This window comes from Ambystoma mexicanum, chromosome 2p (assembly GCF_040938575.1).
Source record: "Ambystoma mexicanum isolate Mex_15411 chromosome 2p, UKY_AmexF1_1, whole genome shotgun sequence".
Lineage (NCBI taxonomy): Eukaryota > Metazoa > Chordata > Amphibia > Caudata > Ambystomatidae > Ambystoma > Ambystoma mexicanum.
In genome coordinates, this window is record NC_090923.1 from 499,330,825 (window position 1) to 499,347,626 (window position 16,802).

Here is a 16,802-nt window from a genome sequence, read left to right on the forward strand (position 1 = left end):
CAGGGCCAATCGCATGTGAAACTTCCTGTGCAACCCGAAATGCATGTACCCTGCTCGCACAGGGCTAATCGCGTGTGAAACTTCCCGCGCACCCCAGTAATACATGTACCCCGCTCGCACAGGGCCAATCGCATGTGAAACTTCCCGCGCCCCCCGAAATGTACGTACCCTGCTCGCACAGGGCCAATCGCGTGTGAAACTTCCCGTGCACCCCCGAAATGCACATACCCTGCTCGCACAGGCCCAATCCCGTGTGAAACTTCCCGTGCTCCCCAGTAATACACGTACCCCGCTTGCACAAGGCCAATCCTGTGTGAAACTTCCTGCGTACCCCAGTAATACACGTACCCCGCTGCCACAGGGCCAATCGCGTGTGAAACTTCCCGCACACCTCCGAAATGCATGTACCCTGTTTGCACAGGGCCAATCACGTGTGAAACTTCCCGCGCAGCGGTGTACGTATATTCGGAGGGGTGCGCGGGGTGTTTTACAGGCGTTTTCGGTTTTGGGTGCCTGTGCGCCATGTACGGGATTTGTGCGCTGTACATGGCACATGGAGAGGGGTTGGGGGCGTAACTGGCGCTGCTGCAGCATCGCTGCGCCACTCTGCACCACGGCTGGTAATAGATGTTAAAATCATGAATATGCTGGATTTTGGCGCACACGGCTGGCGCAGACTATTGCACGCGCACACTGTGCACCAGTTGCGTGCGCCACTTGTGCGCTGGATTCTATGAATTACCCCCCAAGATTTTAATTATCTCTGCCAATGACTCCAAGCATGCCAGTGGGAATTTCATATTGGGGCACAAATACTGGATGTCTACAACACCCTTCTGGTAATGTGGCAATATGTAAATCAGTCAGGCCGCAATCATATGCTTCTTTGGCAAAAACTTCCTTTAATTCCATAAATGTTTTTCTCAATTCATTCTTATCTTCTTCGCTATCACAGGTATCTGCTAACATAATTTGCTCCTCTACCATTTTTGAAAATTCTGGGAAATCCTCCAATGGAGGAACCTCTGTGCTTTCTGTTTAGCGGTTAATGGGTGGTTGATTGTGCTGTCTGGGTGCATGCTTAGTATAGATGAACAAATGGACTGATATCATGGAGGACTAAAGGAGCACATGAAGGTCATTTATCTAATGTGTACATTAAAATGAAATTGCAGTCCACAGAGTTTAAAATGTGAGATACAGGAATACTGGAATCATTGAAGAAAATGCAAATATGTTTGTTTTTTTGGCATAAGCATAAAAATTGGGGAATGCACATTTTGGGAAAAGCACAATTTTGGGAAATGCAGATTTATAAATTCAAATTTTGTGATGTGTATTTGCATGTGTTAAAGTTTGTGTATGATTGTAATTAAGTTTGCATTTGTGGGCGCAAGTGGAATTTGGGGATGTGACGCAAGGGTGCCCACTGTAATTTGGAGTTGTGTAGTTGTAGTGCGTGTGTGAGAAGTAGCACATGTGTCTTGTAGTGGTGTGCGTGTAGGTGTTTCACGCTTGTAGATGTTGGCGTGTGGGTGTGTACACGTTTGGAATGGAGTATTTGCGCAAAAATGGGAGTATATTATTAAGAGTTGCAGACATGCAATGGGGTTAAGGTTCACGCATACTGCCAGGTGTGTTTACCAGTGCAGAAAAAACCTTCTGTAGGAACCCTAAAGTTATTATGAAGGTTGAACACTGAAAGAGGAGTGCTCCAGTATTTTAACTTAACTATGAGTTAAGTAGCAGAGTTGATCTTCGGGCATGGGGCTCATTTTTAAGGTTGTAGAAAATGTCAACGCAGTTTGTGCGTATGAAATATGGGGATAGAGGCCCTGAAAGTGGTAGTTTTGTCTGCGTTGTGGGTTACCGCACAACATATATTTCCTCTATGTTGAAGTTTTTCTGTCGTGACAGGTGGTGTATTTGGGAGGAGGTACATTATATTTGTTTTGCACGCCAGTTAATTTTGGTTTTGAATAGTTATGTTAATGTTAATGTTAAAGGACATTCGTACTGTGCACTATCACCACCGAAGTGGTCCCCTGGCGCTCTGTCGGCTCTGAAAAAGGGGAGGAGAGGTGGTGGGTTAATGGGAATAAGCTGGAAAAGTGCAATAGACCAGTGATGTGCTGTTGGCAGCCTCAGCCCGGTGGGTCCGTTGGCTGAGCTTGGGGTGTTTTATGGTCCGTAGTCATCATGTGCTGTTGTGCAAGTCTATGTGTGGTTTGTTTTCTTGTTGCATTGTTGTGAGGTTTGTGCGGCTTGCTGCGTTTTAGGCTCATGGTTGTGTTTGGTTATAGTGTGAGTGGTGTATGCTGAGGGATGGAATTGTTAGTTGGTTGGTTAGTTGGCATTGCTGTCCTTGCAATTGTAGGATTCCATCTAGGTGCGGTACATGCTAACAATCCCATTTCTATCTAGATTCGGTGCAAGCTAGGTTCATAATTCTAAGTGTGGTGCATGCTAAGAATCACATTTCTATCTAGATGCGACGCCAGCTAATGTTCAGAATTCCGTACTAGTGTGGCACATGCTAACAGTCACATTTCTATCTAGATACGACGCGAGCTAAAGTTCAGAATTCTAAGTTTGGTACATGCTAACAGTCACATTTCTATCTAGATGCGACGCAGGCTAGGTTCAGAATTCTAATTGTGGTGCATGCTAAGAATCACATATGCTAACAATCACATTTCTGAAATTCCATCTAAGTGTAGCATATGCTAACAATCATATTTCTATCTAGATGCAGCGCGAGCTAAGCTTGAGAATTCCATCTAAGGGTGGCATATGCTAACAATCAGATTTCTGTCTAGATTTGGCTCATACTAAACTTGAGAATTCCATCTAAGTGTGGCATATGCTAACAGTCACATTTCTGTCTAGATTTGGCGCAGACTAAACTTGAGAAATTCCATCTAAGTGTGGCATATGCTAACAATCACATTTCTGTCTGGATGCGATGCATACTAAACTAGAGAATTCCATCTAAGTGTGACATATGCAAACAAACACATTTCTGTCTAGATCTGGCACAGACTAAACTTGAGAATTCATACAGGTGTGGCATATGCCAACAATCACATTTCTATCTAGATGTGATGCAAGCTAGGTTGAGAATTCTAAGTTTGGTGCATGCTAAGAATCACATATGCTAACAATCACATTTCTGTCTAGATTTGGCGCAGGCTAATCTTTGTGGTTCTCTCTGGGTATGGTACTAGTTAAAACCTACTGCAGTAGTGGAGGGCACAAAGTTTGTAGGCCAGTGGTTATTGTTGTAGAGTTGTAGTGAATTTTTGGATCAGGTAGGGTCCATACACTGACATGGGTATGACTGAATTGTATGTTCAGTTAAACCATTTTCCTATAATATGTTTAAGTTGGAGTTTTGAGAACACACCACATAATTTATCCATCATTTGTGGTGTGTCAAATTTGAGTTTTGAAAATGTGGAGTTTGCACTACACTACTGTTTTTCATCTTATTAGTGATTTGTTGTTATGACATTTTGTCATAGCATTTTTGCTGTGCATATTAACTAACTGCTAATACCTCCTACTTAGCAGCCTCTCTATCCTCTTGCTTCCCTTTCTACTCTATACTATTTATACATATCTTGATTGTCTGTTTTTTTTTCATGTAACTAAGCTTTGATCACCCACTGTAACAAGCTACACGATGCCTCGGGCTGTTGTGTGCTCAACAAATGTGAATAAATAAATAAATAAATACATTTTCACACCACACCTTTCTTTTGTGGTAGCGTTTTGTATTTTCGTGATCTATGTTTCTTGTGTCACTTTTACTAGATTCTTCATCCTTTTTCATGTTTTTATTTGGGGAGAAGGGATGAGTTATGGTTGTTGGGTAAATGTTTGTGTTCATGGAATCTTTGTTGGCATGTTTAGGACAATTTTTTTGACCATTGTGAAAGTTTACAAGATTGTGGCTACACTAATTTTGGTAGGTGTGTTTACCTCAGTTGGGGCGTTTGCTTTGTGCTCAAGTGTGGCAGACCTAAGGTCAGGGGTGGCAGTCCTGGCGGAAGGTGTTTAGATTTTGAGGGTTTTGGTTTGTGGTTTAGTTTTGTTTGTCAATTTTTTGGCAAGGTTTGTGCTTGGTGGTGGTGGCACCAAGACCTTAGTGTGGCAGGCCAGAGTGGAAGGAGTTGTAGTATTTTGAGGTTGTTAGTCCTAGCATGATTGTGGGGCTTTGTTACGTTTTCTTTTGGTTGTTTAAAGGGGGTGGATGTGTAGTATCCTGGATGTTATGAGTTATGTCTGTGTGAGTGCAGATGCCCTATTGGAGCTCAGAGTTTTGGGGCACCTGGAAGTTCTACAACTGACGGTTGGGGGACTGGGAGCTGGGCAGCGAACCAGGTTGGAGGTTACTGATCTTCTCTCTCTTACCTTCTGAACTGAACCTGCAACTAAGAGACACTAAATCTTGTTCCTTTTCCACTTACATGGGTCAGCCTGGTTCCTGATCCTTGTACCTCAGCTGGCCCAAGGCAGATCCTGCATGAGGCAAGATACATCAGTCAGCTTTAGGGATGGTGTTTTGTTTGCAATTCTCTTCTTTCAAATAGAAGCGCAATGTGTGTTCATCTATTTCAGTTTGTCATTTCTTCCTAGGATCCAAACAAATCTGCACAGATTGTTTTTCTTTTTCACTTTGCATTTTATCTGCACATATTAAAATAACTGTGACACTAGGCATACAGATATTCTGGAGATACACTTCCACTGCATCGTTGGATTTAGCAACAGTATCGCATTCATTTATGTTGCTGTTTTGTGACTTAATTTTCCTAGGCCTTGATGGTTTTTTGGTTAAAGACCACAGAACCCCATTCACTACAGCAATGAAAGGCAACTATCTTTTCAGGCAATCTGTTCCCATCAAGAATGGAATTTCACAAATAGATGTGATCAATACTTCCTGTCTCATTCTGTGTTTTCCGATATTTATGTCAACTTCAGTGACACATTCAATAGGTATCGCCCACCTCACCATTAAAGTTATGTATTGGGCCTTCATTTTGTCTCACTTTTATCTGATTCTGTGGGGATCTCCCTTCATTGATACTTCTTTGGACATAATTGTGGCCTGTGCACCTGTGTCAATCATTGCAAATGTATTGCACCTCTGTTCCACAGTAATGGGAGCATAACATATGTCCTCAACTTCCTCCAATATACACAGAAAGTGTGTATTTTTACTGATTTCAGGATTCACTTTTCTCAGGCCCTTCTCACTCTTGGCTAAGCACATTGGTAAATGAAAAGACATTTTTCCCTCCTTTTTTCCCCATTTCCTTCTGAGAAACCTTGCCCAACTCTCCCATGTTCAGAGGTCATTTGGAGTGTGGCCACTGTTCACCCCTCTGTCCGGGGATCATCAGCGTTCACACTCCAAATCTCCAATTGAACATGCTTATAAACATCACATGATAGGTTGTCGTTTTCTAATTCTGGACATTCATGGCTATTTGGCATGATATCAGCCTTTTTGATTTCCTCAAAAATATGTGGCTCAGAAAACTTTTCAGGTGACGGAACCGTACCCTGCTTTTTAGTACTTTTCTTTCCTGTCTGCATTTTATCAGAATCTTGATTGTCTAGGGAGGGTGTTCTAACAGTCACATCTATTCCCCATTAGTTATTTTATCAGTGCATAGGTTGTCTTATTTGAATCTGTCTCTTTGCTCCTTTGGAATTACATTTTGTTCTACTTTTTCTTTTTTATTTGTACAGACTACCAAAGTTTGATTCAATTCTAGGTTAAACCAAACCTCTTTTTTAGGTATGGTTCCAATTCCTGCCTCATGTTCTTTTGCAGGCATTTTCATGTTTAAATCATCAAGCAGCTCAGGGCTGTTACGCAAAACTGGCTCATGGGAATCTGTCTTTTTATTGCAGGTGTCATGCATATTTCGTCACTTGTTATCAGAAGCCATCAGGTCACTTCTATGACCTTCTGCCCCGTCATTTGAATGGTGCAGAGTTTCCCTATTTGTTCAGCCAACATTTCTACCTGGGCCTCACAACATTGAAACCTGTCCATTTCTCTAGAATCTTCTCTTTGTGGCCTAGACTGGTATTGGTTGTTCTCCCTCTGGTTAAATCTATTCTGAAATCTCTCAGGGGATTGGTTCCTATTTGAATTGTTTCTGAACTCTTGATTCATGTGAGGCAGGGAACGGCGTGTGCCCATTCTGGTGGCGGTGATTGATTGTATTGACGTGGAGCATAGTTCATATTCTGCCTCATGTTCTGTCTCTCATTTTGTGAGTACTGTTCCCTATGCTGATTCCCATTTTCAATTAATCGATCCACATCCTCTGGTCTGGCCTGGTGACCATATACCATGGTGTTGGGGTCAAATCTGTTCTGTGTCCCCAATTTCTGGTAGGGACTATTACTTCTTTGATCTTGATTTTGTCTCTGATTGTTGTTTATGCCTGCCATATCGGGCCAATATCCTACCCGGCTTCTGTCTCCTAGATACCTAGGACTAATGTAAATCTCTCTATTACTTGGATCAAGTGACTGAAACATTGGTGCCTGGGGTGGCAGCCTCTGTGGAGTACCCCTGTGTTCAAGTGTCATATTATTTTTGCCTGTAGTTTGAGCGGACTCAAGTGACATTTTAGCAGATCTGATCTCTATTACTGTTTCTGAGGATTCTTTAGGTTTTGATCTTGTTTCTTTTATATTTATCTCCCTCTCTACCTTGGCAGTAGAGCACCTCATACAGTTTAGTACTTTGGTGCACAATCCATTCAAGGGACTTCTCACGATTCAACTTGCAAATTAACTGTGATATAATGTATTTCTGCAAACCATCGAAATAGGCAGCCTTAAACTCATTGGAATTGGGCTTAAAAGATACATCAAAGTGAGAAAAAGGCTCTTTTTAACTCTTGGAGAAATTGGCAAGGTGACGTATTTGGCCTAGCTGTCATCGTATAGGCAGCTTTTTTTGCATCCTGTAGTGACTGAAATGGAGAAAAATTATGCCTAAGCTATTTTTCAAATTCTGCCCATGACATGCTCTCCTGTTCATTCAATCCTCTGATGATGCTCGCTGTGGGAGCATCCAAAGTTAAGTGAAAGTATTGTCTCTATTGTCCCTTGGGTATGTTTGGGGCTTTAAATATATTGTGCACCGCTTCCAGGTGGTCGTCTATACAGCACATCCCTCTTTTTTTGAACAGTTTGATCAGTCCTTGATTGATTTCATTATCTTGATAGGGCTACTCGGTGCTATGTTTGGAGTTGCATTACTTTGTGGTTCAACCCTTGTCTCAGGTGTATGGGATTGGTGGTAACACCCAATGGGTGAGCCCCAAAGGCGCTGAAACCAGGAGCAGACACCGGCACAGCCACCGGGACACTATTTCCCTGTGTATTAAATGGAGTTAACCTCAATCCTACTGAATGTGGTGCCTCTGCTGTTCGTTCTCTGAATGTGTGTCCACAGCATTAAATAATCTCAGAAGAAAGACCTGAACTATGCTGCGCTCTTCAACATATGCTGTCCAGTGGTTCTTTCTGAACTTCCCCGCAGATACGCATTGATGACCATTGTTCCATGTGCATATCATTTTGTATTTCACCAATTCTGGGAATGTGGCATCAATTTGAGACAACCTGTGATTCACTTTTAGTGTCACAATGCCCTCACAAAATGAGTTCCCTTTAATGCACGTATGGCGGTGTGGGACACACTTGCCACACCCAGTAGTTGCTCTACAGTCTGTTCCCACAAGGCCAAGGCACCAATTTTGTAGGGGGTTTTGTCTTTTTAGGGCAATTTGTGGATTTTCCCTCATTACAATGGCTGTCTGCAGCTAATCCGTTGACCTAGCACCTTTAGGGAACCCAGAGAGTTTATTTAAAATGTCACTTATTGCATGTGACTTGTGTTCCTGACTTATTTACATCCAGTAACCTATGTGTTTTAGATGACACCGCTTTCTCTTCCGAATGCAGAGAAAAGCGCAATCACACATGCACCCTTCTATCATATATATATATATATATATATATATATATATATATATATATATATATATACTCTTGTTACAACCTTGCCCCTAGGAATGTGGTAAAAATATTCTTTACCATAGTAGTATGACACTGTGGTTGCCCAGTGACTTGTTCCCTCACACAGTAATCATGGGAAGCATAAAATAAATCAAGCAAAAATGTTGCACCAGCTTTTTTTTGCAATCCAAATCCAAAATTTTACAATTAGACATTTGCTTACCAACAGCAAACACAATTTCGTCTTCTAGAAGATAAAATAACAGAAGAGGAAACAAGTACATGGCAACCAAAAAAACTCTAATTCATTTGTTTTCTTTTCTTTTAAACAATTGCAAATAGAAAGGCACAAAAATAACACATTTGTAACTTCAGCACCCTAAGCTAGTCTGATTACATGTCAGCCATCCCACGTACTCCTCACTTAACTTCACTCACCCGGACAAGCGAAGTTTAAAGCTCTTGCCGTCGGAGCATTATCAATGGAAACCTCCCTCCCTCAGCTCCCAGAATTTCTTCTACTTCAATGTCAGCAGCCCGGCACAGCCTTTTCTGCATGGCCTGCCAAGCTATCTTCACACTGATTCTATGGATCCCACATACACAGGGAGACTGACAGCATCCGCCTCTGGAAGCACTGTTCGCACTAAAGTCCCAGCCAGCTCTGCCTACTTTCCCCAGCTCAGCTGATTAAAAAAAACTCTCCCTGTCTGTCACTCTTAGGTCATCCCTCTCGTGACATCAGCTCTTCCACCCCTTAATTTACCAATCAAATTACAAGGATGTCCTGCACCATCTCCTCGCCTGTTGGAACAATGAAGGCTTCCGTGTAAAATTGTTTCATCTAGTTCCTGCTGGTGCATATTTCTCTTCTCCATGGAAAAATACTAAAATGGAATGAATCTCACTGTGTTTAAGGAACTGCATTACATATTAGAAACAATTAATGAGTTAGTGGGATAAATTAGTATATGATTAGTTAATTACATATTTCCAATGCAGTCCCACACAGAGTAAAACATTCAAAATGTAAAATATGCAAATTTCTACATTTTAAAAAGGACTGTTCTCACTATGCTTCTGAAACTGAACCTCATGCTGCTAACATGCTAACTAAATCCTTTTAATAAATAATGCTTTTCCAACAATTAGGGCTTGCTGGCCTGTTGCTAAAAAGCTGTGCCTCGCACCTATTTTGAAATGTCTGCATTTACATACTAAACTATTAAACCCCCTTTAACTCTTTTTTACTCTGCATGCATGCTGTTGTTTGCACAAATATGTCATGCATGAATATATCCCTACACTTCTAGATAAATGGTGAGTTATTGATTATTTAGCTCTGATTTGAGCAGTGACGAGTCTTCTTCAAATTGCTTAGATTGATACAAGGTATATTCTGTCTCAATCATGGCTATTTCTGATTAAATAAGAATTAGTGGGTCTCCAAGTAGTTCTTGGCGTTCTATAAGGGAAGGTTGACTGCCCTCAGCAGTGTCTTTATCTAATACTAATTTGTTCCTCTTGTTGACATTTGTTATAATGGTTCGATTTACTTTGAATGCAACTTCAGATGAGTAATGGTCACCTAATAATGCTTCTTCTTTTCTCCGACGTTTAAAAAGTTGCATTAGGGCGATGCAAAAAAGTTTGCTATGTTGTGGAGATTTAAGTGATAAATGTATATGATTAATTAGGCTGTGTTTGGTAAGTTTCACTAGGCTTCCTTTTGTGACATTGTTTTTGAAGGGGTCGTTTTGGGCTATGTTGTACAGGCACATATTTTCCAAAACAATGCTTCTGTTTGGGCAGTATGTGTCAGTGAAATTGTTTTAAAAAATGTCCTGGCTGTTGGGATAATTTTTGGCTATTGTTTGAATCTATTGGTAGGATTTTAGTACTCTTTTTCGGGATGAATCTTGACCAATGTTTAGCCAGACAATGTGCTCAGATTTGCCATATAATGCTGTACCTATGAAACGGTCTGCAGCTTTGAAGAACCTGCATTCTCTATGGGAGAACATTTTTATATCGAAGCTGTAGAATTTTTGTGACAGTGTTTTGCCAGATGATATGTCATCCAGGAGGTCTTTTGGCTTTGTTTTCTCAGCTTTGGTGGTCTATGGCATATCTTGCAACCAACTTTGAATTTTCTGCAATGTATTTGTATGTCTATATTTGCATTCAACAAGAGGGCAATGATTGCATTTCAATCATTGATGTACTTGGATGCTTCAGCCCTTTTAATGTTATCGGTGTTTTTAGGGGATTTGCCATTTACACTGTGTCTAACAGAAGACATCAGCTATTTCCTTGTCCGTTTTTGAAAACTGGTCTAGGGAAGCCAAAGCGACATCTGTTGTAGTGTTTACCTGTGTTTTTATATCTCCATCTGCAGTACTTGCCACACTATGTTTTTGAAAGCTTAATATGTGCGTACATAGGTCACTATGTGTGAGGGATGTGGCAGGTAATGTATTTTTCAATGAACTGTAAAACAGTGGCATCACTGTCATGGCCAAATTTGAGAGCTTGTTTCATCCACTAAAGAATGTGGATGTGTGGTGCTCCTCTGGATTGATATTCCTTTCTCCAATAGAAGTGTTTCACTTCTCCAGGTGGAGGAGTAGTTTTATTGTAGATGAAGTGCAGCATATATCTATGCCCTCTTTATTTGGCTTGCACTGCGTAAGAAGGCATGCAGGTCATCCCATGAATATTCTGCACAACTTAAAGTAGCACATCATGTGGGTGGGCCTAGGTTCCTTAGCATACAACGTATATATCAGCGTGACTTCGGAGCCAGTATTATTTTGTACCAGACATTTTTGCCAAGAGATTTGTGATACTTGACTGCAAAACTTCATCTTTGCTTTTATCTTTTAAAGCCATTGGGAAGCAGACATGTTTAAAAAATGAGAGCCTGGTTTTAATTTGTGTGCAACTCCATAACATAGAGTTGCTAGTTCACTTTTGAACAGGAGATGGAAAATGTATTCTATATTTTGTCTGAATCTGGAATCTTCAGAATGCATTCGTAAAGAGAGATATTCTGATGCAGTCATTTCTATGGACCTTTCATCATATCTTCTTCCTTTTCCTGTAGGAAAGAGTAGAGAAAAAGAATGGACGTATACACTTTTCTCCCATATGCTCATTTGAGATCCTTGGTGTCTTTGGAGTGTAATGGGGGAATTGTATACTGGTCTAAAATGTTGGCTGCAGTAACAGGATCAACATGTTCAAATTGACCAGTTCTTAGTGAATCTTCAATTATTTGGGTGGTTTCTCTTATGTTTCATCTATGTTTATCTCTATAGTATTGATTGATTTCTTTGAGCAATTTTAGGTCTTGTCTAACTTTGTTTAAGTCGACTAGTTGTTGACATGTTTTGTTTGTCTTTGGTTGGTACACCATTAAGTAGTACACTCAATGATTGGTGTATTGGCTATTGTACTGCCTTTTATTAACTCAGCTGGAGGCAATTTGGCTGTTTTCAGTTAAAGGCGTATTATAGCTTGAAATGGGAGTACTGTTTGGATAAAAGTTGTTTGAGAGCTTTTGGAGTGGGAAGATTTCTAAGTTGTTAGTAACAGCTTATGATGACACTTGGTTATTGTGAAGCTTTGTATTGCAGTACATGTAAACTATTGAGGGGTCCTTTATTTGTTATTTGTTTTCTGTTGTTAGATATAAAGCTAATTGGAACCATTGGGATTCCTCATTGTCCTATATTTTTTAGGCCATTTCTTCTATTTTTGTGAAATTATTATAAAGAGTTCTACGACAACAGACACATACTTGATCTAGTTTTTCAGCAGATGTGTTTTGAAACTTAGCTATTTGTTTTTTGTGTGTGCCTGTTAGGCGGTTGGTGTTTGTGAGGCTTTCGCTAATGTATTCTGAAGTTACTGAATTTTTTAAGTCATCTTCAGTTCCAAAATATTTACTTTGAGTGTGCTCTATTTCTTTTACTTTGGCTGTTCCATGTAGGAGAATGTTATTTAAATGTATGAGTTTTAGAACAGGACATTTTGCATAGTACAGTCTATGCATAAGATTTCGTATAGGGGAATGGTGTATTGCTCACATTTTGATGTGATGGTAGGTGCTTTTACAAGCAGTTCCTGAAATGCAGGCTAATGAATGTCCACGCAGCCCAGTGTGACTGTACACTGGGCAGGAATCTATTATTTGTAAAGTTTTGATTTTATTTATGTCTTTTAGTTTCTTACAGTGACTGATGAATTGTAAAGATTTGAAGGATTGTTGGCATACATTGCATATTGAGCTGCATGTCCATTTGTACACTGGACCATTTGTTTGGGTGAAAGGAACATTTGGTTGAAAGTTTGCTGGGTACTTTTTTTCTGCAAGGGTTTCTTTTGCCATAAGGGTGTCTGCTACCATTTCATACCCTCAGCCAATACTGCCCATTGCAATTGGGTTTTTTGTTCTTGTTTATAAGCCTATTTGTTGAAGTATGGTTCTCTGCTGCTTGGCTCAATCCATGCACCTTAACAGAAGTTTTAAAAGGTATTTATATTGCGCATTTTAGAAGTACTTTTTGTAATTTATCAATTTATTTAGTTAGTGGTTTCATTTTGTTTAAAATCAATATAAACACCTTTCTCTGTATTAGAAATGCACTGTCAATTAGAACTTCAAGGATTATTCTTCTGCAGTAGTTTGTAAGAGTAGATTGTGACTTTTTTAGCTGTCTTTATAAGATTGTGAAGAACTCTTCGGTGGAACATTTTTTGTAAACATGTTTATTTGGAATGCTTTACCGTAGCTACTTTAGAATTGGTAGATACAGTGTTAGGGTAATTGGTAGGTCTGCTTTTTTTGTGCATGTTCTTTTTAGTTTTAGTTTTTGCAAGAGGGGCATTACTTTTTTTAGTGGGGGCCTAGTGGTAATGAAATGGTGGATTGTTGCAGAAGTGTTTGGTGTTTTATAGTAGTGGTTCGGAAATAAGAGTACTTTATATGTAAGGTGAAGTGTTGTATATAGATACTTTGGTTGTATACACATACGTGAGAGCAGGTGGAGAATGGTGGCAGTGTAAGGGATGTAATGAGTGAGGTTGGAAAGTGTGACATTTTTATGGAATGAAAAATGGAAAATGTTGACCGTTTAAAAATATTTCTTTTTAGGGGCATTTTCATGAAAGTAAAAACATACATTTGTGAATTTATAGCAGCACTGTGTGAAGCTTGTTTGTAAAATAAAAGAAATGTTGAAGGAAAAAATGTGTACAACATTTTAAGGTGGCACTTGGTGTGTGGAAGTTTAATATGTTGGCAGTACATGCGTGCTTGCCAACATGATTAATTGCGAATCAAGTGTTGTTTTTTTTCTGCGAGTTGTATTGTACTTTTTCCATTAGAAAACCAGGACTACAAGTCCAAGAACTCAGAAGAAAAACTAGGAGGGTGTAAGCACTGTATGAATGTACTGCCATGATATTAAACTTCCACACACCAAATGGTACTTAAAAATGTACAAATCTTTTGAATCTGCTTTTCATCTCTTTAAAAAGAAGTCACACACAGTGCTGCTATCAATGTAAACTTGCAGGTTGTTTATATACTTGTAACTCTAGTGTTTCAGGTGGCGTTTGTTTTTTAAATGTGCAGCTGTGCTGAAGAAATGACCGATTAAATCTGATTGAATGCAAATTAATGCGATTTGCAAAATACACTTGCGTATGTGTAGGTGAAATATACAATTAGGCTGATCTTTGCCGAACCTTGCTGAGTTGAAAGTGAGTAGGAAATACATAGAAAGTACATACTTAATGCTGTAAAATTCTACCATCTAGTGGTCACAGGTTTAATTCAAAGGTTTGTTAGCTGAAAACGAATTTGTGTTACACTGAGCATTTTTTTATTTCTGAACTGGTGTCAGTGGAAAAGTGCAAAGCGTTTAAGAAGTGCTGACTCTTAACTCTTAGGATATACGCCTTCTTATAAGCTTTATAATGAAGGATTCTATAATGCCTGAGTTAGGCTGTGATACCCTCAAAACATTGTAGGGGTGGCGTATCTGTATGCCCAAGGTAATATCTCACCCTAAAGTTTTGAGTAAACAACTAACAGAATTTTACCCGAAATCAGGCATAGCATCCAGTAAGAATGTAGAAGCGGCAAAAGAACTTGCCACTGAGTTAACGAGTGATTTGGGCTGCCTCAGTGCCAACTTGCTCGATGTTATTATATGTTGAGAAGTACTGCATTCGATTACCAAGTCCGCTGACCGAGTTGTTGATAGCATTGATGAGGGTCATCTTGTTACATTGGATGCAATTACCGTAACTGGCTCTTCTTGTGCTAAAGGTGTAGAATGGGTTTACAAGCAGGAAAGGAGCGTCTTATGTATAATTGCCCAAAATATATAGCGGGAAAAGTAATATGTACTAAAGCACAGATATGCTGTAATATAGATATAGGGGAGTGTTTAGATCTGCATCATAATGATTTGAAAGACGATGAATGGCTTATTTGGGTCAAGATTTGGCAGCTTCCTTTTGTGAATATTTCACTCCTCTTGGGGATATGAAGAAATCACCATCAGGATTGGATTGTTTGCCCATATGTGTGCCAATAAGTTTGGGGTTGGGTGTAGGAGAGAAAAGTGATGAGAAAGTTGGGTTCTTCTTTGGCGATACAAAAAAGGTGGTGAAACAATCTGATTTTATTAAAGCCCCAATAACAGAGATTGCTTCTATCCTGAATGAAGTCGGAAATGAAAGCATTGGCGATTCTAGCATGTCTTCATCTATGATGTTTAATGCATTTGAGAATTTATTAACAGATATAGTGGCAAAATGTACACGCTTAGAGGTGAAAATGGATATCAAGGCACTTATCATACATAAATGTATGATGGCTCGGGAAAAGGTACTATGTGAACGTAGTACTAGTGTATCTGGTATAGAGACTATAGATGACATGCTCTCTGAAAAGGCTAAAATACAATATTTGTGTCATCATAAGCCTAAATCTAAAAATAAAACACATTTTTCGTTAATGTATGGAAATAAACCCATACTAAGAAAGAACAAAAAAAGCAACCAAAAATTTAAGATGAATATAAAGCCTTTTATAGTTCCATTAATTAGTGATGTTAATGTTGATGTACTACTATGTGCTGTTGCGTCTGTAGATTTGACTGCCTGCAGTCAGGAGGGGAATGCTCAACCTATATCAATGCTGCAATTAGAATCTCATCCCACTATACTAAATGTATCCTTACCTAAGCCCATAAAGCATAAATAAGGTACTTTATCAGAGATTTGGAAAGCTAAATCTATTATTGACACACCAACGACAACCCATAATCATGCATGTGAAAAGGTGGACAACATAAGAACAATAATGGTGATAATATGGTCAAGGCATTGCAATTACAGAAAATATTGCACGATAAGGACCAAGCGCCATTAAACAGAACTGTGATACTAAATGTACTTCACTGTATTCTACCTTTGAGGTCTATTAAGGCCAGTGACATCAAATTGGTAGATCAAATTGAGAAGCTCAACACATACATATCAAATATATGGTTCAACAGTGACTCCTTTCTATCATATGTATTGCAATTTGAAGAGGGTTTTGTGGGCATGGGTTATACCTGCTGTACTACTACCATATCGACAACAGTGAGGAAAGGTGTGAACACTTCTAACATGAATGGCACTACAGATAATAGTGTAAGGGCGGTCTTAACCTTGAACCCAGCATAAGTAAAGTAGCAAACACTGTACCACCTATAGGTAAAAGTGTAAAGGTACCTCTTGTGGCCGCTGTGTCTCCATCTAAATCGTTCAATACGAAATCGGATGGAGCTCAGCTAGTCAATTGTGAAAATGGTTAGTTTCAGTGGCTACCAATCATATTCGAGCAATATTTTTCTAAGGAATTGAGTTGATCAGATTGTCTTTTGTCATGGAAATCTAGGGGTCATTATCATCTATTTGCCGAAGAGGGTCTTGTTTGTGCCCTTGAAAATGTAACCTTTGTAGCCCTACAAGAAACTTGGTTAATGGACAAAGGGTTGTTTGATGGTCGGAGCACAGTCCATCAGGTCGCAACTAAAGGGACATTAGGGAGGCCCAAAGGTGGGCTCCTGATTACTGTAAAACATCCTTGGGTGGCGGCTATGCTAGATGAATCAACGTTGAATGTTTTGGTTGCTAAAGTGATCTATTTGAATCATGTAGTCATTCTAATTAATATCTATGATACTCCCAAAACAGTGGAATCAAAAAGAAACATAATTGTGGTCAACAATAATTTGATATTTATACATTTCCGGTAATATTGGTAGGAGACTTTAATGCGAAAATAGCTAACCACACATTCAAGGAGTTAAAAGACCTGTCTGAAAAATCCTCCCCCGTAAAAGTAGTAAATAACAGGCAGGGGAGATTATGGTATAGTATGTTAATTAACCATGGGCTTACCATGCTAAATGGCAATATGCCCGGCAATGAAACAATGGCGGCTACGAAGGTTGTTAGAAAAGCTGCCTCTCTTTTAGACTATGCTTTTGTCAATAATGAGGGCATGGAATTAATTGTAGATATGGGTTTGGTTTATCGAGAAGAGAGTGACCACCTTCCTTTGAGTATCCTCCTTAAACTGCCATACATAGAGGTACATTAACGGAATATGAAAGTAATGGACAGCTTTTTATGAACGCAGGTAAAAATAGAATGCAATAGCATTCCAGTAATCT